The sequence below is a fragment of the Crocuta crocuta genome, unplaced genomic scaffold, assembly GCF_008692635.1.
Source record: "Crocuta crocuta isolate KB4526 unplaced genomic scaffold, BGI_CrCroc_1.0 scaffold6, whole genome shotgun sequence".
NCBI lineage: Eukaryota > Metazoa > Chordata > Mammalia > Carnivora > Hyaenidae > Crocuta > Crocuta crocuta.
In genome coordinates this window covers 1,152,769-1,179,979 of record NW_027531917.1, presented here as the reverse complement: position 1 = coordinate 1,179,979, position 27,211 = coordinate 1,152,769, and the positions used below count along the sequence as shown (strand labels likewise).

Below are 27,211 nucleotides of genomic sequence, written 5' to 3'. Positions count from 1 at the left end.
TGAGGTGGTATCTCAGTGTGGTTTTGATTTGTATTTCCCTGATGAGGAGGGATGCTGAGCATCGTTTCATGTGTCTGTTGGCCATCTGGATGTCCTCTTTGGAGAAGTGTCTGTTCATATCTTCTGCCCATTTCTTCACTGGATTATTTGTTTTTCGGGTGTGGAGTTTGGTGAGTTCCTTATAGATTTTGGATACTAGCCCTTTATCTGATATGTCACTTGCAACTATCTTTTTCCATTCTGTCAGTTGTCTGTTAGTTTTATTGATTGTTTCCTTTGCCATGCAGAAGCTTTTGATCTTGATGAGGTCCCAATTGTTTGCTCTTGATTTCCTTGTCTTTGGGGATGTGTCAGGTAAGAAATTGCTGCGGTGGAGGTCAAGGAGGTTGTTTCCTGCTTTCTCCTCTAGGGTTTTGATGGTTTCCTGTCTCACAGTCAGGTCTTTATCCATTTTGAGTTTATTTTTGTGTATGGTGTGAGAAAATGATCTAGTTTCATTCTTCTGCACGTTGCTGTCCAGTTCTCCCAGCACCATCTGTTAAAGAGGCTGTCTTTTTTCCACTGGATACTCTTTCCTGCTTTGTCGAAGATTAGTTGGCCATACATTTTTGGGTCCAAATCTGAGTTCTCAATTCTATTCCATTGGTCTATGTGTCTGTTTTTGTGCCAATACCATACTGTCTTGATAATTATAGGTTTGTAGTAGAGGTTAAAGTCTGGGATTGTGATGCCTCCCATTTTGGTTTTCTTCTTCAAGATTACTTTGGCATTGGGGTCTTTTGTGGTTCCATACACATTTTAGGAGAGTTCTAGTTTTGAGAAGAATGCTGGTGCAATTTTTTTGGGATTGCATTGAATGTGTAGATTGCTTTGGGTAGTAATGACATGTTAACAATATTTATTCTTCTGATCCATGAATATGGAATGTTTTTCCATTTCTTTGTGTCTTTGTGTGTGCAATTGTGAATGGGATCAGTTTCTTGATTTTTCTTTCTGTTGCTTCATTATTGGTGTATAAAAATGCAACTGATTTATGTACGTTGATTTTGTACCCTGCAACTTTGCTGAATTCATGGTAAAGTTCTAGGAGGCTTCTGGTGGTGTCTGTTGGGTTTTCTGTGTAGAATATCATGTTGTCTGTAAAAAGTGAGAGTTTGACTTCTTCTTTGCCAAGTCTGATGTCCTTTATTTCCTTGTGTTGACTGATTGCTGGTGTTAGGACTTCCAGCATTATGTTAAACAAGAGTGATCAGAATGGACATCCCTGTTGTGTTCCTGATCTCAAGTGGAAAGCTCTCAGTTTTTCCCCATTGAGGATAATGTTAGCTAAGGGCTTCTCATAGATGGCTTTTATGATGTTTAAGTAAGTTCCTTCTATCCCGACTTTCTTGGGGGTCTTTATTAAGAAGGGATGCTGTATCTTGTCAAATGCTTTTTCTGCATCTATCGACAGGATCATATGGTTTTTATCTTTTCTTTTTTAATGTGATANTTCCTTTAGGTGAGCTGTTAGATTTTGTACTTGCACTTTTCCTAATTTCTTGAAATAGACCTGGAGTGCAATGTACTTTCCTCTTAGGGATGTCTTTGCCGCATCTCATAGAGTTTGGATTGTTGTATTTTCATTTTCATTTGTTTCCATACATTTTTAAATTTCTTCTCTAATTGCATGATTGGCCCATTTGTTCTTTAGTAAGGTGTTCTTTAACCTCCATGTTTTTGGAGGTTTTCCAGATTTCTTCCCATGATTGATTTCAAGTTTCATAGCATTGTGATCTGAAAGTGTGCATGGCATGATCTCAATTCTTTTATATTTATTGAGGGCCTCTTTATGTCTCAGTATGTGATCTATCCTAGAGAATGTGACATGTGCACTTGAGAAGAAAGGAAATTCCATGGCCTCAAAATGTAGAGTTCTAAATATATCTGTCAAATCCATCTGGTCCAATGTGTCATTCAAGTCTATTGTTTCTTTAGTGATTTTCTGTCTATTTGATTTTTCCATTGCTGTAAGTGTAGTATTAAAGTCCCCTGCTATTAGCACATTCTTGTCCATAAGATTGTTTCTGTTTGTAATTAATTGTTTTAGGTATTTGGGTGGTCCCATATTTGGTGCGTAGACATTTATAATTGTTAGCTCTTCCTGATGGATGGAACCCGTAATTATTACATAATGCGCTTCTTCATCTCTTGTTACTGTCTTTACTTTGAAGTCCAGTTTGTCTAAGTATAGCTACTCAAGTAGCTTTTTCTTTCTCTTATTCTTTTGACTTCCAGTAGCATAATATATATTTCTCCATCCCCTTACTTTCAATCTGAAGGTGTCCTCACATCTAAAATGAGTTTCTTGTGGACAACACATAGATGGATTTTGCTTTTTTTTTTTTTTTTTCCAATCCATTCTGCTACCCTTTGTCTTTTGATTGGATCATTTAGTCCATTTACTTTCAGTGTTATTATTGAAAAATATGGGTTTCAAGTCATTGTGTTCTTTGTAGGAATCATGCTTGTGGCGTTGTCTCTGGTACCTTGCATTCCTTACATTTTCCTCATAGAGTCCCCCTCAGGATTTCTTGTAGGGCTGGCTTAGTGGTGACAAATTCTTTCAATTTTTCTCATTTGGAAAGACTTTTATCTCTTCTTCTAACCTGAATGACAGGCTTGCTGGATAGAGGATTCTTGGCTGCCTATTTTTTTCTGTTCAACATTGAAGATTTCCTGCCATTCCTTTCTGGCGTGCCAAGTTTCAGTAGATAGGTCTGTATCCACTCTGTTTCCCTTTGTATGTTAGGGCCCTTTTCTTCCCAGCTGCTTTCAGAATTCTCTCTTTGTCCTTATATTTTGCCAGTTTCACTATGATATGTCGTGCAGAAGATCAATTCAAGTTACGTCTGAGGGGAGTTCTCTGTGCCTCTTAGATTTCAACATCTGTTTCCTTCCCCAGATTGGGGAAGTTCTCTGCTATAATTTGTTCAAGGACTCCTTCAGTGCCTTTCCCTCTATCTTCCTCTTCTGGAATTCCTATGATATGGATTTTGTTCTGTTTGATTGTATCACTGAGCTCTTGAATTCTCCTTTCATGTTCCTGGATCAGTTTATCTCTCTTTTTACTAGCTTCCTTTTTTATTATAATTGTGTTTCCTAATTCACCTATTCTCCTCTCTACCTCTTCAATCCATGCATTGGATGCCTCCATTTTATTATGCATCTCATAGCATTTTTAAATTCATCACAACTATTTTTAAGCTCCATAGTCTTTGTAGCAATAGTTACTCTGATGTCTTCCATGCCTTTTTCAAGCCCAGCAACTAATTTTGTAATTCTTATTCTAAATTCTTGTTCAGTTATGTTGCTTATATCTGTTTTGAGACGTTCTTTAGCTGTCATTTCTTCTTGGAGTTTCTTTGGAGGAGAATTCTTCCGTTTTGTCCTTTCAGTTAACTTTCTATCTCTTGTTAGTTTTAAAAGCTTGTTATGCACTCTGCACCTGTGAGTACTGCTGTATTAAAGAAAGCTCTTTGACTTTCCAGTGCCTGTCTGTTCAGGAAGTGTTGTTCGAATGATATGTCTTGGTCTCTCTTGTTGAGACTTTGGTTATTTTATTTCCTTAGTTGTAGTGGTATTTGGGAGTCTCTACCATGTGTACTTTGGCTTGTTTCTTGAGGTAGCCCTTCTCCATCTTCTCTTGAAAGTAAGCTTCAAGGAGAAGACACTGCAGGCAGATAACCAAAGGGACATTCTCAGCCAAGGTTCCTGGATTCCTGTGCTTAGAAAGCACAGATAGTTTCTTCAACAAATGGTGCTGGAACTATTGGCATTTGTATACAAAATCTAGACACAGACCCTACACCCTTCACAACAGTTGGCTTAAAGTGAATCACAGAACTAAATGTAAAACACAAAACTATAAAACTCCTAGAAGATAATAGAAAAAAAACCTAGATGTCTTTGTATACTTTGATGACTCTTTAGATACCACACCAAAGCATCATCCATGAAAAAGGAAAAAATGGATGGTAAGAAAAATACTTATTATACACAGACTTTGTTTTATTTATCATACTTATAATAATCCTATAATTCATAACAGTCTTTAAAAAATCACAATTTAAGAGAAGACTAAATTGGATACAAGTAAAATGGTTGCACTACCTCAGTAGGTAGGAGGTAGTTGAGAAAGGATTTTTTTTTTTATTCCTGTTGGGTGGTTCCACGTCTTTTGCTTTTAGCATTACACCAGTGAGCTTACTCACCTTGTAGAAACAGTGACACTGGTTGGCTCAAGAATTAGGAGTTTTGACAGAGCTAGGAGTGATAGATTAGGGGTACTTGTAGCTATATCTCAAGAACCTACAAACCACTCCACAAATACAAAAGCCAGTCTTTGAAATCTAATATGTTCAGCTTCTGTCAAATAAGAACTTTCTGACTCTTACTTTCCTTGCCTTTCCCTGTGCCAATATTAGAGGGGCCAGATTCAGTCCAGTGAAGCAGGATGAAGAAATAGAAGAGTAAGATGAAGTTTCCAACCCAGCTCTGCCCCCTTAGTTAAAAAAGGGAGAAATTTAAATCAGATGATAGGCTTTTGTTATGTTAGACAGGATTTTTTGTTCCCTAGAAGTTATTAGAAAAACTGTAGGTTTTAGCAAAGGTGGCATCTAAGGGTGGAGAAGATCAGGTTGAGGGGTTAATAGAAAAATTAAGTTTGTCCAATTTTTTTGAGACAAAAAGAGCAATTTAGCTCTTTCACTAGATTGCTGCATTCATAGCAATAGAACTCTGTTGCAGAAATCTGAAAAATTAGAATACACCTTGAATCAGAGATTGCATGTAGTTTAGATAGCATACAAATTATTTCATAATGAAGAAAAAAATCCAAGATTTCAATTTCCTCCAGTTCTAAAAGTCTCTGCTAATTTCTCACCATATTCTTATGTGCACATGTAACTACTCAGAATGTTTCCTTTTTGGTGGGAGCTTCTTTGGCTGACTGCTATCTGTGAAATGCCCTTTACTTTGTGTTCCCTATTGTCTGTTCTGTGATTTTATAGAAGATTTTATAGAGGTAAATCTAATAAATGTTAAGAGAAAATTTAGAGTTGAGGTCAAATGTTTCTCCCTTTTTAAAAAAGCAGGGCTTTCTAAAAATATATTCAATAATGTTTTCAGCTTTCCTCCTTGAATTGTTTTGTAGCTAAAAGCTGGGTAACACACTGATTGCTTTTCTCTAAAACAGCATTGCCCAACAAAATTCATGCTATTACTGAAATGTTCCATATTTGTGCTATCTGAAATGGTCACCACTGGTCACATGGCTATGGGGTACTAAAATATGGCTTGTGTGACTGAGGAACTAAAGATTTAACTTTCATTTAATTTTAAATTAAACTAAATTAAATGTAAATTTAAATAGCCACATGTAGTGTCTAACATATTGGATAGCACAACTCTAAAAAATACATTTAAGATTCAATAAACCCCTGGCTCCCAAAAAACCCCTCACAGACTTTTCATTTTATTGCACTTATTCATTTCATTTTCAAGTCTATTACAGATAATAGAGTTCTTTCTTTTTCTCAAAGGTAAACAGATAAGCAAGCTTCAGCTCAGGAAGAAATGCTTTTGTAAAACCTTAATATTTCAGACTAAAGTGTCCATTTGTCTTCAGTTATATCTGGCTTTGAAATGTTGCTGCCGTTAGCACTAACCGAAGCCTCAACTTCCATGCTTTGGAGATGGTATTGATGAACATTAGCAGTGTGTGTGGTACACAGTGCCAAGCAAACAGTCATATACATTGAGCTCTGTGCTTTACAATTATGCCTCGGGATCCCTGCAGATTCCTTGAGTATCCTTTTAAAGACTACTGTTTTAAGAGAGGAACAGATGCATCTTTCCATATACAGCAATCAGCAAAGTTCAGGAGATGTAGGGCCAGACTATATTCATACTTTTTTTTCACAGTGCCGAGTACTTTGGTGATACTTAAACCAGTCTTTTCAACAACTGGCATCTCTCTCTCTTTTTCAGTTGGTTTCTATTTTGGCTGTTGGAGATCAGAAACTATTGAGTTTCATGTGAGTGAATTTCTTTCATTGTTTATAGTCCTTTTTAATGCAGTGTGTTAAGTTGTACTAGTATTTTTATCTTAAAACCTGATTTTCAGAAGACTCTACTTTTATGAAGAAAGCATTTTTTCTTCTTAATCTTTTGAGAACAAGACAATGATTTTTAAATTAAAATAAGTACTTTGGCTCACAGTATTGTTTTCCTTTCATAAAGTGATACGTATCTTGTACCAGGGATAGGAGTATGAGAAAAAATGTCTATGTATGCACACATAACTTATTACATATATTTCACCCTCCCCCCCCAACAAACACACAAATCAATTCTCCTCAGTAAGTGGAAGCAACAGCTTCATTCAAATGCACTGTATATTTATTTGCATGTGTAAATATATAATATGGACTTGTAGTTTTACTTTATAAGTAACATAAAATTGGACAAAGCACTTTAGGTGACAGAGAACTGAACCTCATTAAAATGTATTCAGTCTTAGTATATATTTTCTTAGAGGCCATATATTAAATTTCCCCCCAAATACGAAGTCTTCTTGATAGTAGTTTGTTTTTAATTCATCACTTGGACATTTCCACCAATAGGAAGCTCAGTACTTCACCAGGTAAGCCATTCAATCATCATTTTTCTAAAAACAGTAGTTTTTAGAATATGAGAGTTTGGCTTTCCTCTCTATAGCATCTATTAATTGGTTTTATTTAAAAAAACCTTTTTGAGTATAGTTAGCACACAATATCACACTAGTTCTGGTATACCACATAGTGATTTAACTTCTCTATGTTATGCTATGCTCACCATAAGCGTGACTACCATGTGTTACCATACAATGTTTTTACAGTATCATTGACCATATCCCTTATGCTATGCCTTTTATTCCCATGACTTATTCATTCCATAACTTGAAGCTTGTATCTCTCACTCACCTTCATCCATTTTGCCCTTCCTCCCACCTTTTCACCTCTGGCAACATCAGTTTTTTCTCTGTATTTATGGGTCTTATTCTGCTTTTGGTTTGTCTGTTTATGCACTTGTCATTTATTGGCTCTATTTTTGACCATTTTGACAAGTGTAAAAGATATCCATATAAAATATCAAAAAATCTATGTCCATGTGGAAGGACAAGCAAATATCAAACAAATGGTAATAGAAATATTCTATTAGTTTGATTAACATAAAGTTCTACAATTCTTAGTGACCAAAATGTCAGTGGACAGTATAAATGAAGGTTATACCTTACACTAAGTAAAATTCCATTTATGAAAATCTTAATTTGCATTATGAATAAAATGGAGTATGGTTATCAATTTTTATAATAATTTTTCCATCTATACATGGGTTCATTACAAGCTTTTTAAAAAGTAGTGAGTTATTTTAGTGCATTAAAATGTAAATCAATTTATAGAAACTCAATTCACAATTTTCCTCATGTATTAAGTGATTAATTTACTTTACATCAAATGTTCTCTAATGGATATAAGTGAGAAAAAATAACTTCTCATTCTGTGTTGCATCTTGAGGCATAGAGAGTTTTTCTGAAAGGCACTCTTAATTAAAGACATGCAATAATAGCTGATGTCTGTATCAAAATCAATATATGTAAAACTATGCCAAAACTATTTATATGCATTGGTTTGATTATGACTTCTTAATATCTTTTTTAAAATTCATAGAGATGCTATTTATCTTAAAGATCTAGAAAATATCTGAATGAGCAAATCCATATGACACCATCCACTTAAATTATATATGTATTTCTTTTTAATAGTTCTTCCTGCCAGGAGGAAATTGTTGCACATGTTTGTTTAAAAACTGTACTAAGAAACTTATTTTGCCAAGGTTAAAGAGTACAGGATCCATATACAGAAATCAATCGTCTTTCTATACAGTGGCAGCAAACAAGCCAAAAATGAAATTAAGAAAACAAATCCTTGGGGAGCCTGGATGGCTCAGTCAGTTGGGCATCCAACCTTTGCTCAGGTCATGATCTCATGGTTGGTGGGTTCACGCCCCATGTCAGTCTCTGTACTGACAGCTCAGAGCCTGGAGCCTGTTTCAGATTCTGTGTCTCCCTCTCTCTCTGGCCCTCCCCTGCTCATTCTCTGTCTCTCTCTGTCTTAAAATAAATAAATGTTAAAAAAAATTAAAAGAAAAAAAGAAAACAAATCAATTGGGGCACCTGGGTGGCTCAGTCAGTTAAGCATCCGACTTCCATTCAGGTTATGATCTCATGATTTGTGGGTTCCAGCCCCACATCAGGCTGTGTGCTGGTAGCTCAGAGTCTGGAGCCTGTTTCAGATTCCGTGTCTTCCTCTCTCTCTGCCCCTTCCATGCTTGTGCTCTGTGTGTATCGCCCTCTCTCTAAAAAAAAAAGTAAAAATTAAACATTTTTTTTAAAAAAAAGAAAACAAACTCATTTACAATAGTATCTAAAAGAATAAAATACTTATAAAAGGTAAAGGAAAACAGCATTTTGTTTAAATGCAGGAAGAAGATGCACAAAGAAGATGCAGTCTCCCATCAGAAGGGTCTTAGTAGAGAATATTGTTGAAAACAGGCAAAAAATATTAATAAACATTATAACAAAACTCCATTATATAGTAATAATGTTTCTATTTAGAGAGGAATAAGAAGGAGTGTAAACAGAGTAGAGAAAAGAGTTTTTTCATGATTGGAGGACAAGTGGCTGTGTGTGTGGAGTATGAGTCATTCCAGTTGATCTTCTGGCATCCTTCTGACATTAGAAGGGAAAGGGAAGACAAGGAGCAAGTATGAGAACTAAAGAAGCTTCTACTATGTGTAGAAATTTGCAGCTTTTCATAAAATCACAGCTTTGGACTAAATAGTGAAAAATTGTTAGTAAACTGAGTATAAGATTTTTGTTAGGGTTCAGTGAAATAAATCAAGCATTAAATTAAGTGATAATTATAAACAAATGTACCTTGTGACAAATCTTATCCATAGAGAACATTCTTTTCTTATATCTTGCCACACATTGTTTCTTTTATTTTCCTACAGTATTTAATTATTTTATGTTATCATTTTAGAGACTTATAGAAAAAGCCATGTTGACTGAATCAGAGTTCTTATCTTCCACAATTTTCTTTGCCTTGAAGCACTGAAACTGCCTGTGTATAGTACTGTTCACTCGAAAAGGTTTCTAGCTTATTACAGGGTGGTAAGGGTAAGGGGTTGAGAGTGAGTAGGTGGAAGTACAGAGTTTAGATAAACTCCACAGATGTATTCTCTACCAATCTATGTCCCCACTAACTGCTTATTTTATGAGGCATACATTTCCAAAGTGTTTGGGGATCTCTTGGCAAATTTCTCCTTGGTTGCAAATTAAGTTTTGTTCCTTAGTTGCAAATTAGTTTTTGAGGTTAATTTTTCAGTACCTGAAGCAGTGACTTGATTGATGGAAGGTTGACCAGGTCAGAAATAGATTCAGATGGGGCCTTGTTAGCTTTTTTCTTTTATTTTCTGTTCTTTCAGATGAAATGTAAAGAAACCACGGACAGAATTTCAGATATTGGGATTTCTGCTAACCATTGCTTTAATGAGATGGCTTTCATAAGAATGTAAACAAAGCATGTTTGATCCGTATCCTATTTGGAGGGCGTCTTTAACAAAAGGAAGCCAAATGACTCCATTAGAAGCCTAAATTTTCACTTTCTCCTTTCTGGTGTTCTAAGAAAGAGAGAAAAACAGAAGTGGGTCTGTAAAATACTTCTATTGAAAACCTAGTTCAAAAATAGAATTATTTCCAAATAATATAAAAAACATATTCATAAACATTACAACAATATTAAAACATTATTTTATGTTAATAATGTAAGCAGAAATTTTTCTTGGTTTAAGTTCACATACGTTAATGAATTTAAAATTTTTGGCACTTTCATTGGACTCCAATATAGTATTATTAACTGTAGTCATATGCTTTATATTACACCTCCAGGACTTATTTATTATATGACTGGAAGTTTGCACTTAAGACACCCTTCACCCATTTTGCCCTTTCCCACCACCCCACCTCTGGTAACCACCACTGTTGAATATTTTGGTAAAAGATTTCTGGCAAGTTTTTATTTATTTATTTATTTATTTTGAGAGAGAGAGCAAACCATGCATGCATGAAGGAGAGAGAGAGAGGGAAAGAGAGAATCCAAAGCAGGTTCTGCATTGTCAACACAGAGCCTACTTGTGGGGGTGGTGGCTTGAACTCAAGGTCAATGAGAACATGACCTAAGCCAAAATCAAGAGTTAGATGCTTAACTAACTGAGCCACCCAGGCGACCCAGATTTCTGATAAGTTTTAAACAAATCATAATGAAAAGTTAGTAGTTTCTTTCTTAAGGAAATGCTATTGTAAGAAGTTTCAGATAATTTGTAATGAAGTTGTTTTCTCAAAGGCTTAAACATTTTAGAAGTTTGACTCATGATACTATTAAAGAGAGAAAGCACATACTGCAATATGTAAATATATCTTTTATTTTTCTATTCAATGTGAGATTTTTTACAAAAATATTATAGTTCAGTTACTCAAATTGTGTAATTGTAAAATTATTTTCAAAATTGGACAACTATAGCCTTTGATATAATTGTGACTTTGTGTGAAATGACTAAATTCTAAGTGTATCTTTGCTCAATGTATCTCTTAATAAAAACATCAATAAGAGAGAGGGAAAGTATTACAGAGCCTACAGAAATTTAAAGGACAAGAATAAAATATTATAGCCATCTTTAATCCAATAAATTCCACAACTCAGATGGAATAGACCAATTTCTTTTTTGTCAAAAAGTTGTTTTTGAGTATAGTTGATACACAGTGTTGCATTAGTTTCAGGTGTGCAACATAGCAATTCCACAGCTCTATATGTTATGCTGTACTCATGACAAGTGGAGCTTCCATCTCTCACCATTCAATGCTATTACAGTACCATTGACTAATGACTATATCACCTGTGCTGTACCTTTTATTCCTATGATTTATTCATTCCGTAACTGGAAGACTGTATCTTCCTCTCACCTTTACCTATTTTGCCCATTCTCCTACCCCTTTGCCTCTGGCATTTATAGGTTCAGTTATGTTTTTTGTTCTTTTATTCATTTGTTTTGTCTTTTAGATTCCACATATAAGTGATACCATGCAGCATTTGCCTTTTTCTGTCCAACTTATTTCCCTTAGCATAATACCCTCTAAGGTAAATACTCAAGGTCCATCCCTGTTTTTATTTTTTTCTTTTGTGGTTGAGTAATATTCCAGTGTGTGTGTCTGTGAGTGAGATATATCACGTCTTCTTTATTCATTAATCTATTGATGGATACTTAGGTTGCTTCCAAATTTTGCCTATTGTAAATAATGCTGCGATCAACATAGGGGTGCATATATCTTTTTGAATTAGTGTTTTCATTTTCTTTGGGTAAATACCCAGTAGTGGGATTATTGAATCATATGCTATTTCTGTTTCTAATTTTTGGGGAACCTTCAAAATATTTGAATGTACACTTCACAAAATATGCTGAGCATAATTAGTCACTAGGATAATGCAAATTCAAACCACAACTAGTTATAACTAAATAGTTTCTGCAATGATAAGAGGATTTTTAAAGTTTATTTATTTGGGGGGCGTGTACAAGTGGGGAAGAGGCAGAGAGAGAGAGAGAATCCCAAGTAGGCTCCACACTTTAGTACAGAGTCCAATACAAGGCTCAATTTTATGAACCATAAGATCATGACCTGAGCCAAAATTGAGAGTCAGGTGCTTAACCAATTGAGTCGCCCAGGAGCCCTTTGATAAAAGGAATTTTTTATGTGTTGGCAAAGATGTAGAGCAATTAAAAGTCACGCTCATTGCCTGTGGGAGTATAAAAATGTATTATTTTGGAAAACATTTTGTCAGATTCTTGTAAACTGAAACTTAACATATGACTGAGAAATTCCACTCCTAAGTATTTAACCAACAGAAAAGAAAATATGTCCACACAATGATCATGGCACCTTGACTCATAATAACCCCAAATAGAAAACCCTCAAAGGTCAACAGGTCAGGAGCTAAACTATCCACACAATTGAATAGTACACTGTAACAAAAAGAACAAACTAATGATAACGTCCAATTATGTCAGGAAAAATTCAGATGCAGCATATATATTTCATAATTCTGCCTATATTAAATCTTAGAATAGATAAAACTAATTTGTAGTAACAGCAGATCAGTGTTTTCCTGGGGCCATGGTGTTGAACATCAAGGGTTAATAGCAAATGGTTTGGGATGATGGAAATGTTCTATATCTTCATTATGGCCATGGTGGTTACCTAAATGTATGCATGTGTCACAGTTCATTATCACTACAATTAAAATGGGTGAATTTTATCATATTTAAATTATACTTCAGTAAAGTTTATTAAAAACAAGGTCAAATGTTTCATCTTTGACAGAAAAAACTTATAAAAACTTTATTTTGATTTCATCATTTGGATGAAATTATTAATTTAAATAATGAAATAATTAACTAATTATAAAACCATTATTAGAATTGATTTTATGTTTATAGAATATGATATCACTAATATATAACAGGTATCATTTAACTATTTACCAAGTTGTGCACTTAATGGAGCCTGCCCACTTATCAGCTATCATTTCACATTTCATAGGTTTACAAAAATAAGCAAAATTAGCTTATAAACATAATCCTTTGACCTTAATGAGACATTATGCTAGATAGAACATTAACATAACAGCTGTACATGTTAAATTATTGTCTTTGAGCAATTTTTCTTAAAATTGAGATTAACTTTTGAAGTAAGTACTGATGATATAAGCAGATTATGACATCTGGTTTTCAAGGAGTCAATGAAATCACTATGGCTCCAAATGTAGATGGTAAACACTGACAAACACATTACAAGTTACATGTGTATCATCAATTTTCTTGAGAAACAGTTTTCAGTGCTTACTTTTAAAAATAAACATGCACTTATGCTTTTTTTTAGCTCGTTTATTAATAGTTTATTGAAAAAAAAAAAACTAAGAAGCATTACCCAACAATAAGATACATAGGTATGCAATGAACTTCCAACCCACTGTGGTTGCAGTGTTCAGACTGCTCTTTATATAGCAGAACAGCTCAGCCTCTGTTTCCTGCACATATTTCATGTACACTTAGCCTGTAAATTCCCACATTTCCCATAGATTCTGCTGTATGGCAGTGAGGGACCTTCTTGAATTTCTCCAGGTGAAATCCAGGGCCTGTTTAAATGGCCTGTGACAAGCACATTTACACAGGCTCCTGCTCTTTGAAGAGCCCCAAGCTGGTTAAAAATTCTGCTGTTGCCCTCTTGATATTCTTAATAATTTTATCTTTGAAATTGGGTTTTGTAAGTGAGATCTGAGGGGAAAATGAAGAATGTGCATGAGCAGAGGAGTGATAAAAAACAAAATGAGATTAAAGAAAATAAAAGCAACACATTTCTAAATGGGGCAGAAAATTCTGATGTGATTTTCCTCCTAATCCTGACTGCTAGTGGCTTTTATTTCCATAGACAGAGACATAGTTTAAGTTTTAATTCTCATGTTGCTGGTTTTCCTAGATTCTTAAGTGCCCCCACTGTTTTGGGGGTAGAGCTGTTCTCAAAATTGTAAGCAGAGTTTTACATTTTATAGGCCACCCATCATTCAGTCCATGCAAAGCTTGTCATCTTGGAAACAAACTGGCCACTTTTTAGAGAATATTTGTTTGTTCCTAGACATTTACTTTTTTAAATTAAAATTGATGATTTTAAATTTAAATGTGATAAAAGCAGCACACATTTATTGTTAAAAGAAAAAAAAAGAACACAGAAATATATGAGACATAAAAATTGAAAAGCCCATACCCTTACCCCTTTCTACTCCATAATTCTGCTTCTTAGAGGGAGTCACAGCGAATGGTTCCGTATTCATCCTTAGGAATGCATCTCTGTGTGCATGTCTTGTCCTGTCCTGTAACTTGCCATTATACTCTCAGCACTGTATTGCCATTATCCTCCCATATCATATATATAGATGATATATATCACATGAGAGGATATCATATATATAACATGGGAGGACAATGGCAATAAACTGTTTATGATATATATGATATATGTGCTATATATGAAAGATATGATCAATACAATATATATGATAGATATTTATGCTATATATAGTGTATGGTATATATCTGCTATATTTATTATGAGTATATTACAATTTTTTAAACCAACCCCAAGTTAATTGTTTCTAAAGTTTCAAAATTAAAATAATCTTCAATGAACAGATTTTTTTTTTACATTCATTATTTATAATACCCTTGAAGAGCATAAAAAGATATAAAGGACATAGAGATATGAAATGGATACATTTTGTTGTGAATTGTTAGCTACATCATGACACCTATTTACCATATTTGTGCGTCCTATCAAGAACAGTATCTCTCCCTACCTACTAGCTGAGAATTACTGCTTTAGGCTAGTGCATTTGATCTGAAAACAAAGGTTCCACTGCATTGTTCTTAATACTAAGGATGATATAATAATAATGATAATGAGTTTGTTTACTTTGGTTGTTGTGAATGCCATGTCTTTAAAAGTTGACCCCTGCCTCCCCCTTTCCTGAAGGGAAAAAGGATCTTTTTCCTCAGGACAAAGATCAGAAACTCCCCCGGAGTTCCCCTGTGTTCAATGAGCAGGAGGAAAAGCCTAGATTTCTGCACTTCAGGCTTTCCCACTTTTACTGAGATGTAAGATCATAATGATTGAAGCCTAAGAGGTGTTGTCCTCATGACTCCTGTCCCAACTTCAGATTCCACACACGTTGAAACTCTCATTAAGGTTGCTGTTGTGATACATGCCTGGAGAGAGAGCATTGACAGTTATTTTGATCAACAGGAATTGACAATTTGGATTTTGGCTTTTATGATGGTGTTACCTTAACATTCAGCACAGAATCTTCCAGCTGCCATCTGCAATCAGTCATTGGTAGACTCCAAGTCTATCAGGTAGGTCCTGGCTTTGTGCTTCCTTTGACCATTGTCCTGTCTTCCCTCTCCTCATCTGGAGTTGAGCCATTATCTCTAGCCCCTTATACTAAGAGGTTTAAGAAGGCTTATTCTGTGTGAAAACTCATTATGCTTTTTCTAGTGTCAATTTGAAATCTCAGCTTTGCAATTTTCCCTCCCTCTTCTGCACATCAGTCTGGATGCTGATTCCAATTCTGCTGAATAATTCTGTCTTCTTTCTGTCACTTCTTCTGACTTTTTCCTTAGGCTCTCTCTAGGGTTTATCTAGGGTTTATCTCTATGGTAAAATTCCTTGGACTTTTAATTGGTATCAAATAAAAACAAAGCCAGACGTAGGTAAGGATAGAATTTACTGCAAGAGGGAGGAAAGGGACCTGTATAGTAGGGGAAGGGAAACTATCACAATAGGGAGAATGCTTGAGCTAGGAGCCCTGCAAGCATCTCACAGGTTAGTGAAGAAAAAAAGCTTTGCTTCTACAGGAGGGAGTAAACAAGGCAGAAAGAATCAGGTTGGGGAAATGGGATGTGTGAGGATGCTTTTGAAAAGACAGTTGATCAGAAAATGTTCTGCCTTGAAATTAGTGTATTTTCAAAAGAGGCCATTAGAAGGGGCTCTATGTCGACTCAGGCTGAGAGTGGATCAAAAGCCACTAGCTTGGAGGAAGAAAACTTAACCCACATTTGTTTAACAAACATTTTGTTCTGACTTGTCAGTGGAGACCAGTCAGCTAATCATTTATGAGGCAAAGCATGGGAATTTGCAGCACCTATGTCTCTGGCTTTGTCATAGGTAGATGAGAGGGGCCTCTGTGTGTCTCATCTAAGTCATACGGAAGGGTGTCTCTTTGCAGTAAGACATATTTATGGAACATTAAGGTGAAGGAAATTTTTAACTTTTGTTTTCCAGAATAATAGAATTCAAGCAAAATTCAGCATTGTTATCAGTTTTCTACATTTTTCTTTTCCCTAGTCTGATTCTTTTCAGAAATGTGCTTTCTGACTCTCTCATGCCTGTACTTTAGATCTACTGTGTTTGCCGTCATCTCTCTCAGCTCCTGTCTTACATACATGTTTTACTTTAAAAATTGTATTGCTATTATTTTTAAGAAATATTTTTAACTTATAAAAGCAAAAATCTAAAAAAATACAGAAGCATATAATAAAAATGAAAATACTACTTTATTTTTAAATGTGTTTCCTTCTCCAAAGTAAACTCCATTTATATCATAATTAAGAATAAAACTAAACTATGACAGTTATATTGTAATATTGTTCTGTGATGTTAAACACTTTCATTAAGCAAAACATGCATTTGATTGGCTCTCTGAACTCCATGGATAACTAGAAATGAAGGCTTATCTGTATGCAGGTGCCCCTCTGAGGTTCAAGACTTTGCCTCCTACCATGTTTAGGCTTTGCTTTCCTTTCAGCTGGCTTCATTTTGCCCAATAATGAAATGAAAAAGATAGTCATTAGCAGTTCAAACCTTACTTGATGAAAAACTCTAGACATTTTTCTCCAATTAAATTCTGGACTTTGATCTGATTGTCCCCAGCTAAGCCATGTTTTGCTCCTTGAACCCAGATACTGTTCATCTGACTGTCTAGATGTCTTTCAAGAGTTCAAGAGTAGGTTGGGCTCCCTTGAAGCCATACCAGCTGAGCGTTTCAGAGATGGTTTTCTAAGTGAGAACTGAGGGCAATATTTATTACCTGGGGATGTTTGGACATGAAGTAAGATAATATCTGTATAGATTGACTTGTTTATGTCTTTACTAAAAGACAAAATGGACATTTGCTGAAATATGTATGACAGTACCTAATTGATTATAGTGCAGTTATTATGCCCTTGAACAGGGCTAGATAATAAATGCCTTAAAGGAAGAAATTACATTTTACATATTTTGTATCCTCATACCCAGCAGTTTACTTAGCTCAGAGCTGGTGTTTAGTGCTTAGTGAATATCAAAAGGAAAGAAAGAAAGAAAGAAAGAGAGAGAGAGAGAGAGATAGAAAGAAAGAAAGAAAGAAAGAGAGAAAGAAAACTCCTGAAGTAACTTCTTATGAATTACAAAACGAGACAGAGTTAGGTATGACTGTATTCATTTTGGCTTTGTAGTTCTGCCTTTGATACAATAGGATGTAGAATGATTTCCTCACAAGAAATCCATTTGGCACTTGAATTAAAAGAGGTGTTTAGAAACACACATGTATCGCTATCTTTCATATCTGTGTGAAATCACACAACTGAGTTTTAGCTTCTAACGCTGGACAGACAATTTATTGTAATTTTACCTATAATCCTATAATTATGTTTTGATATCAGCATTTATCACATGTTGTAAATGAATCTATTATATTCACAGGGATTCCTTAAAGTGCAGGCATTAAACCTAACATGAAGCCCTAGGAAACATGGCCTCAAAAAGTACTTTCCATTGTCTCAACTCCTTGGAATGAGATCTGAAAAACGTCTTAAGATTTTGATCTAGATGTATGTGTTTGTACACTCATCTGACTTATTTTGTCATTAACTCTTCTTTCTTGGACCTGTTGTGCTCTCTTCATGATTCTCCTGTTTGAATATAAGATGGAAGTTTCAGCAGACAGGCTTTCCTCAGTCTGTAGGGATATCTGTTTAACGCTATTGTGTCCTGAAGGGAGATACATGGACCTTTATTAACAAATTAGACCTTAAGTTAAACTAGTTTAGATTTAAGAGAAAGTGTCTTTTCATTTGATTGGAAGCAATTGAAATGGGTGAAACAAAATATTTAAGTTCAGCATTTGTCTTTTGCTCATTGAAACATTTCTGCATCTAATAAATTCAAGTTAAAAAAAAGCCATGTTCTCTAAGAACCAGAAATAGGACATTTAGTTGCCTTTTAGAGAATATTGACATATCTATAAAAATTATTACAGAGTTTAGTGGGGTTAAATTATGTATTAAAAGATGAAAATATAAATCCTGGATCTGTATCAAATCCTGGTGTCAGATCACTGAAGTTCATTAGATTGGAATTGGTTTTCAGGGAATATTATACACATGGGAGTGGCTATCGCTTTATATATCAGATTTATGAGGCTGTATGGTAATTGGTAAAATATATTGCTTAATTACATTCCTGAAGATAAATCTGAAGTAAAAAACCTGAATTGCTTGCCCAATCTACAAAAAACAATTCAAACAACAAATTCCTCAAATTCCAAAAACATTTAATATAGCATTAACTTAAAATAGTGAAAAATGAGAACAATGTCAATAGTCAAAATTGGGACAGAGGTAAAATCTTATGTAGTCACTAGGAGAATGTCTACTTAGATATTTGTAATGAGCTAGAGGAAAGGCTTACATTGCAGTTTTAGATGTGAAAAACAGTCACAATTTTAATATACAGAAGAGCTGAACTAACTAAGGCATATGTAGAGAAAATAGATTAGAAGGAAATTCGCCAACATTTATCAGTTATTATGCCTGGTGGTTTCAATATTTTTCATTCTAACTTTATGTACTTGATTTGTTCTACAATGGACAAGTGTTAACTTTTATCATCAGAAAAAAAAATTGAAATAAAGTTGTGTATTAAACAGCTTAGTTTAATAGGGATGACAATTCATACTTTCCCAGCGGTCACTGGTGATAGCCTCTTGATATGGTGTCTTCCTGTCTGAAAGTATTTCTTGTGTGCTTTAAACCTTTTGATCCCATTCACTATGAAAGCAGCATGACCTTGCAAGCCTGGGGTTTGCAGCTTTCTTAGGTGAATGATTTTCAGACGTGATTTTTTTTTTAATCAGGTGAATTTTGTAAAATGCTATTTTCCCTTTGTATCCAGAAATATATTTGTGCTAAAGGTTTAACCACAAGCCAAGTATGAAGTAATTTGGTTTGGCGGTTACTAAGCTATTGATAAATGTCTTACATTATTAAGTTGAATTTGCTTTTTAGTTTCATTCTGAAAATGGCCTAACTGTTCCTGGAAAAGCGAACTTCATCTCTAGCTGAGATTGAGATCATGTATGCTGTGGCAAAATTGTAGTATACCCAACTACTTTCAAAGAGAATTTGGTACAAAATTACTGAATATATTACTGAGCTGCCTTTTGGAAGGTCCTCTCTCTCCCTGTATATATATACTTTATATACTTACCTAATGAATCTCTATTACATAATAATCACTATTTCAGTCTTAAAACTTTGAGACATTTCTTCATTCATGCATTCAACAGACATGGTAGGAGTACCTGCTATGAGAGAGAAGCTGTGGCAGGCACTAGATCCAATATTCCAATGTGTTTAGGTCAAATTAAGGTTCTAATCCATTAGGTGAAAAAGCAAAATGCAAATGAAATACATATTTTGATCATATTGATGCAAATGTATTTAGCTATACGAGGGCAGGGATTTTTGTCTTTGTTTTCTCCTAGCACCCAGAACAGTTGCTGGTAAATAGCAAATGTTTAGTAAGTATTTGTTACATAGATGAATAAGCGAGTGCACTGATATGGTGCTCTGAGGGCCATATGGATGACAAGAAGACACTTTGTCAAAAGGCCTAAAAATTGGAGATGGGCAAGATGCAGTTGAGAGAGTTACCACTGACTGGCATGTATCCTCAAGGAAGGAGAGCAGGACTGCCTCTGTCTATGCTGCTGTAGTTTGTTCTCTCCCTGCTTTCCCTCAGTGCACTCTCCCCCGTATATTCCAGCTTTGCCTGTTGCAGAGACCTTTCTCCACTAGTGTGGAGAATTCATTCCACAACTGTATACACAAACGTCATACAAAGGGATGCTGTTGATTGCTCTTGGTCCCTCCAGAAACTTAATGTGAAAACATATGATTCCCATGTCTGCTTGCTCACTGTCATCTTTGGGAATTAGACAGAACTAGTTTTTTCTCTCTTTCTTTCTTTTTTTTTTAAAATTAGGTCTTAAGTTCCTAAACAAACTGGAAGACAAAGGAGCCTTTTGATTAATTAAAAACAATGGCATCCAACAATCCCACTGCCTGGTATTTACCCAAGGGAAATAGAATCATGTTTCCACCAAAAAAATTTTAAAAGGATATTCATAGCAGCTTTATTCATAATAGTCAAACATGAAAACAATCCAAATGTCCTGCAAGAGGAGAATGGATAAGAAAATTGAAGCAAATTCATACATTAGAATATTACACATCAGTAAACAGAAATGAACTGACACATATATGGAGCAACAAAGTATTTTTTAAAAACATCTGGTAGGCAAAAATCTCTAATGCATATGTTTATGGTATTTGCAACAAAATTATTTCATTTGTATGGAGTTCAAGAATGGGTAAAAATAATGTATGGTGATAGAAATCAGTACATTATTGTCTGAGGATGGAAAGGGAGGAAAGAAAGGACTAAAAATGGGCACGTGTGAATTTTCAGGAGCTAGTGATGTTCTATGTCTTGTTTGGGGTGCCACAGGTATATATAACTGCCAACATTTATTGAAATAAACAGTTAAGATCTGTGTATTTTATTTTATGTAAGTTACACCTTAATTTTATTAAACTTTATTTCTTTTTAGAAAGACAGAGAGAGTGCAAGTAGGGGAAGGGCAGAGAGAGGGAGAGAGAACCCCAAGCAGACTCTGTACAGTCAGTGCAGAGCCAAGAGTCTGATGCGGGGCTCAATCTCACAAACCATGAGACAGTGAGTGACCTGAGCCAAAATCAAAAGTTGGATGCTTCACTGACTGAGCCACCCAGGCACCCCATTTTTACCTTACTTAAAAAATAAAAAAAGTAAACTACTTTGAGAATTAAAATATAATTTTAATTATATAACAATTGAGCACAAGTAATAAGTATCTACTAAGTACCTGTATCTCAGCAACTGTTCAAGGAACTAGATATATAAACATGTATGAGAAAGAGTACTTTCCCTGATGAATTCACAGTCTAGGAAGGAGAACAGATGTGGAAAAACAGACATTGACACGTATTTTATTCAGACAAAACTTTTCAGAAGTATATTTCCAGAATATACCTAAGCATGAACTGGATTGAATTTTAGAATCATATAATATACTAATTACCTTAGGTACAGACTGTTGTGTGAAAAATATTCAGTCTACCAAATCTTATGGTTAGGCTGTGATAGACAGCCTCCATCATGGCCCCCAACTGTATACCTATCATTGTGGTGACCCCTTCTACAATTTACTACATTTGACCTCTGTGACCAATAGCTTATGGTAGAGGTGAGGGCAAGTCATTTCCAATACGAGGACATAAAAGGCTATGGCTTCTGTATATGGTACTTGCTCCCACCTCTCTCTCATAAGTTACTTTGCCGAAAGCCAGTTGACATGTGAGAATGTGTACTCAGGGAGCCATGGAGAGGCCTGTGGAGTGAAATGGAGTTCTGTGACCAATAGTGAGAAAGTAGAGCCTTCCTAGAACTGTATGAATTACCTTGAAAGCACATCTCCCCTCATCAGGTCTTCAGATGACATTGGCTGCCTTTTTGACTATACCTCCTTAGGGACGTTGAACCAGACCACCTAGTAGTTAAGCCACTCCTGAATTCCTAACCCACAAAAATTACAAAATAATAAGTAATTATTGTTTTAAGCTGCTAAATTTGGTGGTAATTTGTTATATAGCAATAAACAACCAACACATATGATCTTCCTAAAATGTAGAAGATGAGTACATGGGTTAGTGAATCATTTCTGATTATAAACTAGTCACCTCAGCTTTTCAGTTTCACTAAAATATTAATTACCTAATGACTGTTTGGGAACAAGAAGATTTCTGAAAACTTTGGTGACTTTAATTCCCAATTTATATCCAGAGAACAGTTTACTTACTCAAAAAATCTAGTTTTGGATAAAAATTTATGGTATATATCAATCTAGCTACCAACTAAAACATGCAAAATCATAATTTAATAAAATTTAATTGCTTCTCAAGTGTGAAAGGTCAATTTTGTATTATTGAATTTATTAATGAAAAAGCAAATGAAAATTAAAATGAATTCAAATTAATATTCACAAGTACTCTTCACTTTGAACTTCAAAATATATAATATAGTTCGAAGTCATTATAGCTTAGAGACCACAACTTAATTAAAAAATTTTGCAGGGATGATTTAGGCTGATTTTTAAATTAAGGCAACAGAATATGAAATTTTAGAGTAATTGAGATTATTGCCCTGCCATTTTGAGATGACCAGCCTTTATTCCTTCTTAAATCTTTAGATTTTAAAATTATACCACCCATGACAGATACTATTAAACTTAGTCTGAACTCATTTCTGCATTAAGAAAACAGATCTTGGTGGCTGTCACTGGAAAAGTGTTATATATCTTGAAGCATAAAAAGACCCCCTTTTCTCTCCAGCTAAGTAGAAACCAAGCAGGATGTAAATCCTTGTGGAAGAATTCCTATCAGATCTTCCCACTAGGGTTAGGAAAGCTAAAGAAAAGATCGTAAAGAATTGAGTAGGTAGTGAGATCATTTCTTATTTCTGAGAGGTTGAAAGTGAGGGATGATAGAGAGCTCTGAGATAATGCGAAGTTTGGTGTTATTCCTCATTTAGTTTCAGGCCGGTAGTTCTTAAACTTTGGTATGCATCTGAATCTTAGGAAGGGCTGGTTAAGACACAGATTGCTAGTCTCATTCCTAGAGATTCAGATTTAGCATTCCTGTGTGTGGCATAGGATTAGTTCCATGGAGATTCTGTTGCTGTAGATCCAGAGGTCCCATTTAAAACCACTAATAAATTGTATTATTTTTGTCTTTAGGGGAGCTCTTTTTGTGTTGGTAGGGTGGAGAGCAGGGAGTTATTTATTCGACACTCTGGTAGTTTGGTAGAACCTTACAGGTGAGTTTTGGTCAATGGAATGTGAATACAATCTTAAATGCCATCTCCAGGTCCCACCCCTAAAATGTCCCATGATCCTCCATATTCTTGTAACTCTTTCGGCAGCTGAATGCAAAAGATTAAGAAGAGGCTTTAGACAAAACCTTCCATGCCATATTCTGCTAATTATGCTCCTTTTAAGAAGACTATGGAACCTAAAGTGCCCACTGTGAATGGTATCATATTATGATGGAGAAAAGATAGGATAAAATTTCCCAGAGAGGGAAAATATAGGAGCTGAGGTCCCTGAGTGGGGAAAAACACATTTTGGAGCAATGCTAGGAGCATCTGACCACAGCAAACCCCCTTAGGCGTAAGGTTCCTCTTAAAAGTGTAACAGACACCACCTACTCCCCCTCAGGTTCCTCTGAGGAATTTGACAAAAGACCTGACTAAAAATAAGTAGTAGACTTTAAAACATATGACCCACAAGGAGTGGTATGGCCATAGACCACCCATCATACAATGGAAACAGTGTGTCACTGGTTTTATCACTTATCCTTTTGACCCAAAACACAGGTGGCTTAACAGAACAGTAGAAGTAGATACATAGTTACAAAGCTGAGTGGGTGACAACACTTGTGGATTTGAGGAACTGTCATACATGATGCAATATATGCTTTAAACCTTAACATGCAGAATGTTATTTCTTGCATAGTCAGCATGCCAGAGTCTAGGAACCAAGGGTTTCAAGTAGAGTAGATTTATTCACTCTCTTCCCAAATGATCCTCTCTAAATTTATTCTTTCTCTTTCTGAATCTTTTTGGTCCTGTTGGCATGAAAACTCTTCTTTCCTAAGAAGGGAATGATCACACCAGAAGACTAAAACAGGGTTCCAATTAATTGGAACTAGAGATTGCCATGTGTTACCTTTGGCCTCTGCCACTAAACCAAAAAGCAAATAAACAAGTTGCTCTCCTGCTGCAGTGACTGATCCTAGTTATCAAGGTGAAACAGGATTGCTGCTACACAATTGTGGTAAGGAAGACTGGAGCCCAGAGAATTTCCTTTAGGTACCTCTTGGTACTTCCCTGGTAAGTAAAATGGTAAGAGTTAATGGATGGCTATGGTAACTTAATAGTCATGGCCAAAAGATACCAGTGAAAGTTTATCTGGTGAGCTTGAGAGCACGGTGTTGGATACTTGGGTATACATAAAACAAAAGGGATGGATTAGATGCTTCCTGAATTCACTTTCACCTTTAAGACTGTGCATATCTTTAACCTCCAAGTGGGAGGCTCCTTTACACTTCAGATTCCATTTCAATGTCATTACATCATGATAGCTGGGATATATGCTTTCTCTTGAAACTCAGTCTTTTATTTTTCTTAAGTCTAGCAATCAATCTCCTACTTCAAATGGGAATTTCAGAGGTAAAAATGCATAGGAAAGGTATGAAGATGAATAAGGATCTTGAGTGTTAAAATTTGAAGTAGATTTACATGGCAAGTCAGAGTTGCACTATCTTATCATTTGAATTGACTTGATTTTGTTTGATAAGTGGTATATTAACAGGCTGTACTATAAATAGATCCTTAGCAGGTTGATTAGATTTAACAATTGTGTTTGGGGTACTCAGTCTTTGCTTGCTGGTTCTCAGACTAACACAAGAGTTCAAAGTCAAATCTGCTTTCTTATTACCTGATTTTTAAGAGATTTCCCCAGTATCTACCAAATAAAATCTCTTTACAAAACTAATATGATTTACCTGTACAAAAAAAGACTTATGTGTCTTTTCCAGCTGATCTGCCTCTAGATAATAACATATTCTTTTCTGGTTCGTATCTGACCTGTCCCAGTTATACTGCCCTTGGCTTTTGAGCTTTTTGTTATCTCAGAGATTTTCCGTTTTCCTTCATCATTGATCCCTGTTTATGGAGCTGAACTTCCTCCTCACTTATTTTATGTCTGATGACAAAATCCAGGGAGTCCCATCATAGCCCAGAATACTCATGAAATAATTGTGTTTCTAAAATTAAATTTGTGTTATGATTATTTGGCCTGGACCAAAGGGGTGAATTACATGGTAAAGGAAACATAGGATGTAATAGTTGTGCCAAGGGGAGTCCAATTTAGTCTGATCCTCTCATTTTATAGATAAGAATATATGAGGTCCTCAGGATTGCTTAGTGCCTTATTAGTAGCCAGTGTCTAAACATTCTTTCTGATTTTGGTTCAGTGCAAATTCTCCAGCATCATGCTCCTGCTCTGGCATTATTTTTAGGTTATTGAATAATTTTATTCAATAGCCTTTCATATATGCACAGTATTTTATAGCTTTTAAGCAACTTAACTTGATAAGTAATACCTATAGTTAAAAGGCAATTATATATTCTTGTCAAACCTTCCACCCTTTTTTAAAGAGCAGGTTTTACTACATTTCCCTTTTCCCTGCATAACTGTTGTTAATTAAGATTGTTCTAAGATATATATATATATAAAAATTGTCAGGTAGAAAAAGACAGTTTTGTCTTTAGTTTTTTTCTTTTTTACATGTTTTATTTTGTCCCTGCAAGTTTTTTTTAGGATGTCCTAGAACTTTATAATGTACAAACTCAAACAAAGATATTTTCTGAAAATGGTCCATTGTTCATTTACTCCACATCCAGGCAAATTTCAGATTTACTGATTTAAATGATATGAGGGATAGTTGTTGGACCATACATTGGATTCATTTTCTTGGTTTTTGATATCTAAGGAAGCCACCCTCCTAATCTTGTAGCTTGTCCTGCAGTCTTTTGGCAGCCATGTGTCATAGTTGGTTATACAATGTTGAGGGCTTTCAGTAATGGGTGAAGTTTCAAAAAGCTCTGGATTGCTCTGGGGCTATGTACAAAAGCCATATCTGGACATGGAAAGTGGAAAATTGAAATGATTTATGTATCTTGATAATTCAAATAAATGTTCTAACATTTACCTCAATTATCTTGAATCTGTAAGAAAATGTGTTATGTTTGAATTAGTATGAGAACTGCCTCAGTGTTTTATTCCAATTTACATGTCTAGATATAACTTTGGGGTAATAATAATAGTGACGGCCTCCATTATGTTCCAGGCACTATTAGGTGATTTTCATACATTATTTCTAACCCTCATACCAACCCCACAAACTAAGTATCATTATTCCCATTTTACCCATGAGGAAACTAAGCATGTAGAGGTTATAGGATTTATGAAGAGCTTGAAGTAGTGATTTGCTTTGAAGTAAATTGGCAAAGTGATGAAAGAAAGCAATACATGTTAAATCTCAGGAAATGTATAAATGCTTGCAACATTATTTATCAGTTTGAAAAAACAAGAAGTCTAAAGTCTTTGTGCCTCAGAACTAAAGTCTTTGCTCCTTTTGCATGGCCAAAGTATGATGGTGATTTTGGTCTCTGCATTCCTTTCTTTGTGACTTTGGCTCATTATTTCCATGCTTGTTTTTCTTTTAGTTTTTTAAAGTTTAATTTCATTTTCCAAATCTTCAAGTGCCTAAGTTAAAACTAAAAGACTTAAGAGAAAGAAAAAATGATAGTGTGTTCTGTATAAAACAACATATGTCAAAATACCAAGTTACATCCTTCTTTTAAGGCAACAATTTGCACAACCAAGCTATGTTTGAATGCATTAACTTGCTAGAATTTTGACAGAGGCGGTCTGTGTGCACAAATCCCTCGAATACTGATGGGATTGTGATTATACCCTGAAAAGAGAAAAGCCTGAATACAGATTTTAGAGGACCAGAAAGTGTTTAATGTCTCATTGTTTGCATCGAGATTCTAAATCACATTCAAGTCGATGACTCTGATCTTCATTCATATCAATGCACGAATGGAACAGAAGAGAAAAGCCAGGAAAGCTGTTTTCTGAGTGAAACACTGATTTTGTTCTCATGTTACCAGCAAGATACCATTTGGGATATTTAAGCCTGAGGTTGAGTGCTCCGCATTTGTTAGAGCTCCTCAGTGTTTGAAATGGGTTTTCCCTTTAGGGAGCCCATCCATTTGGACAAGTGCTACATCAGATCAAAAGACATGGGAAGAGGTATTTTGCACACAGATTGAATTTTTTTCTGGCAAAATAACATAGCTTTTTTAGCACAACATTGTCTATTCTCTACTGAGTGTTCCTTTTTCTTTTCTTTTTTTAATAGTTGGAGTCTGTTTTCCAATAAGTGTCAGGCTTTTTTTCATGTGGCGAATCAGCTA

General features: G+C 35.1%; 1 protein-coding gene across 13 annotated transcripts in view; it reads left to right on the top strand.

Annotated features, from left to right (window-relative positions):
* ZPLD1 (zona pellucida like domain containing 1) overlaps positions 1–27,211 on the top strand; it is a 335,829-nt gene that overhangs the window by 173,014 nt on the left and 135,604 nt on the right. For 7 of the 13 annotated variants that reach the window (XM_077774861.1, XM_077774870.1, XM_077774858.1 and 4 more), the window contains 2 exons: positions 6,031–6,077; positions 14,993–15,102. The exons of 3 other annotated variants lie outside the window; for them this stretch is intronic. The gene's annotated coding sequence lies outside the window, so the exon portion shown is untranslated. The remainder of the gene's footprint in view (positions 1–6,030; positions 6,078–14,992; positions 15,103–27,211) is intronic. 3 more of the 13 variants (XM_077774868.1, XM_077774865.1, XM_077774864.1) reach the window with 2 other exon arrangements.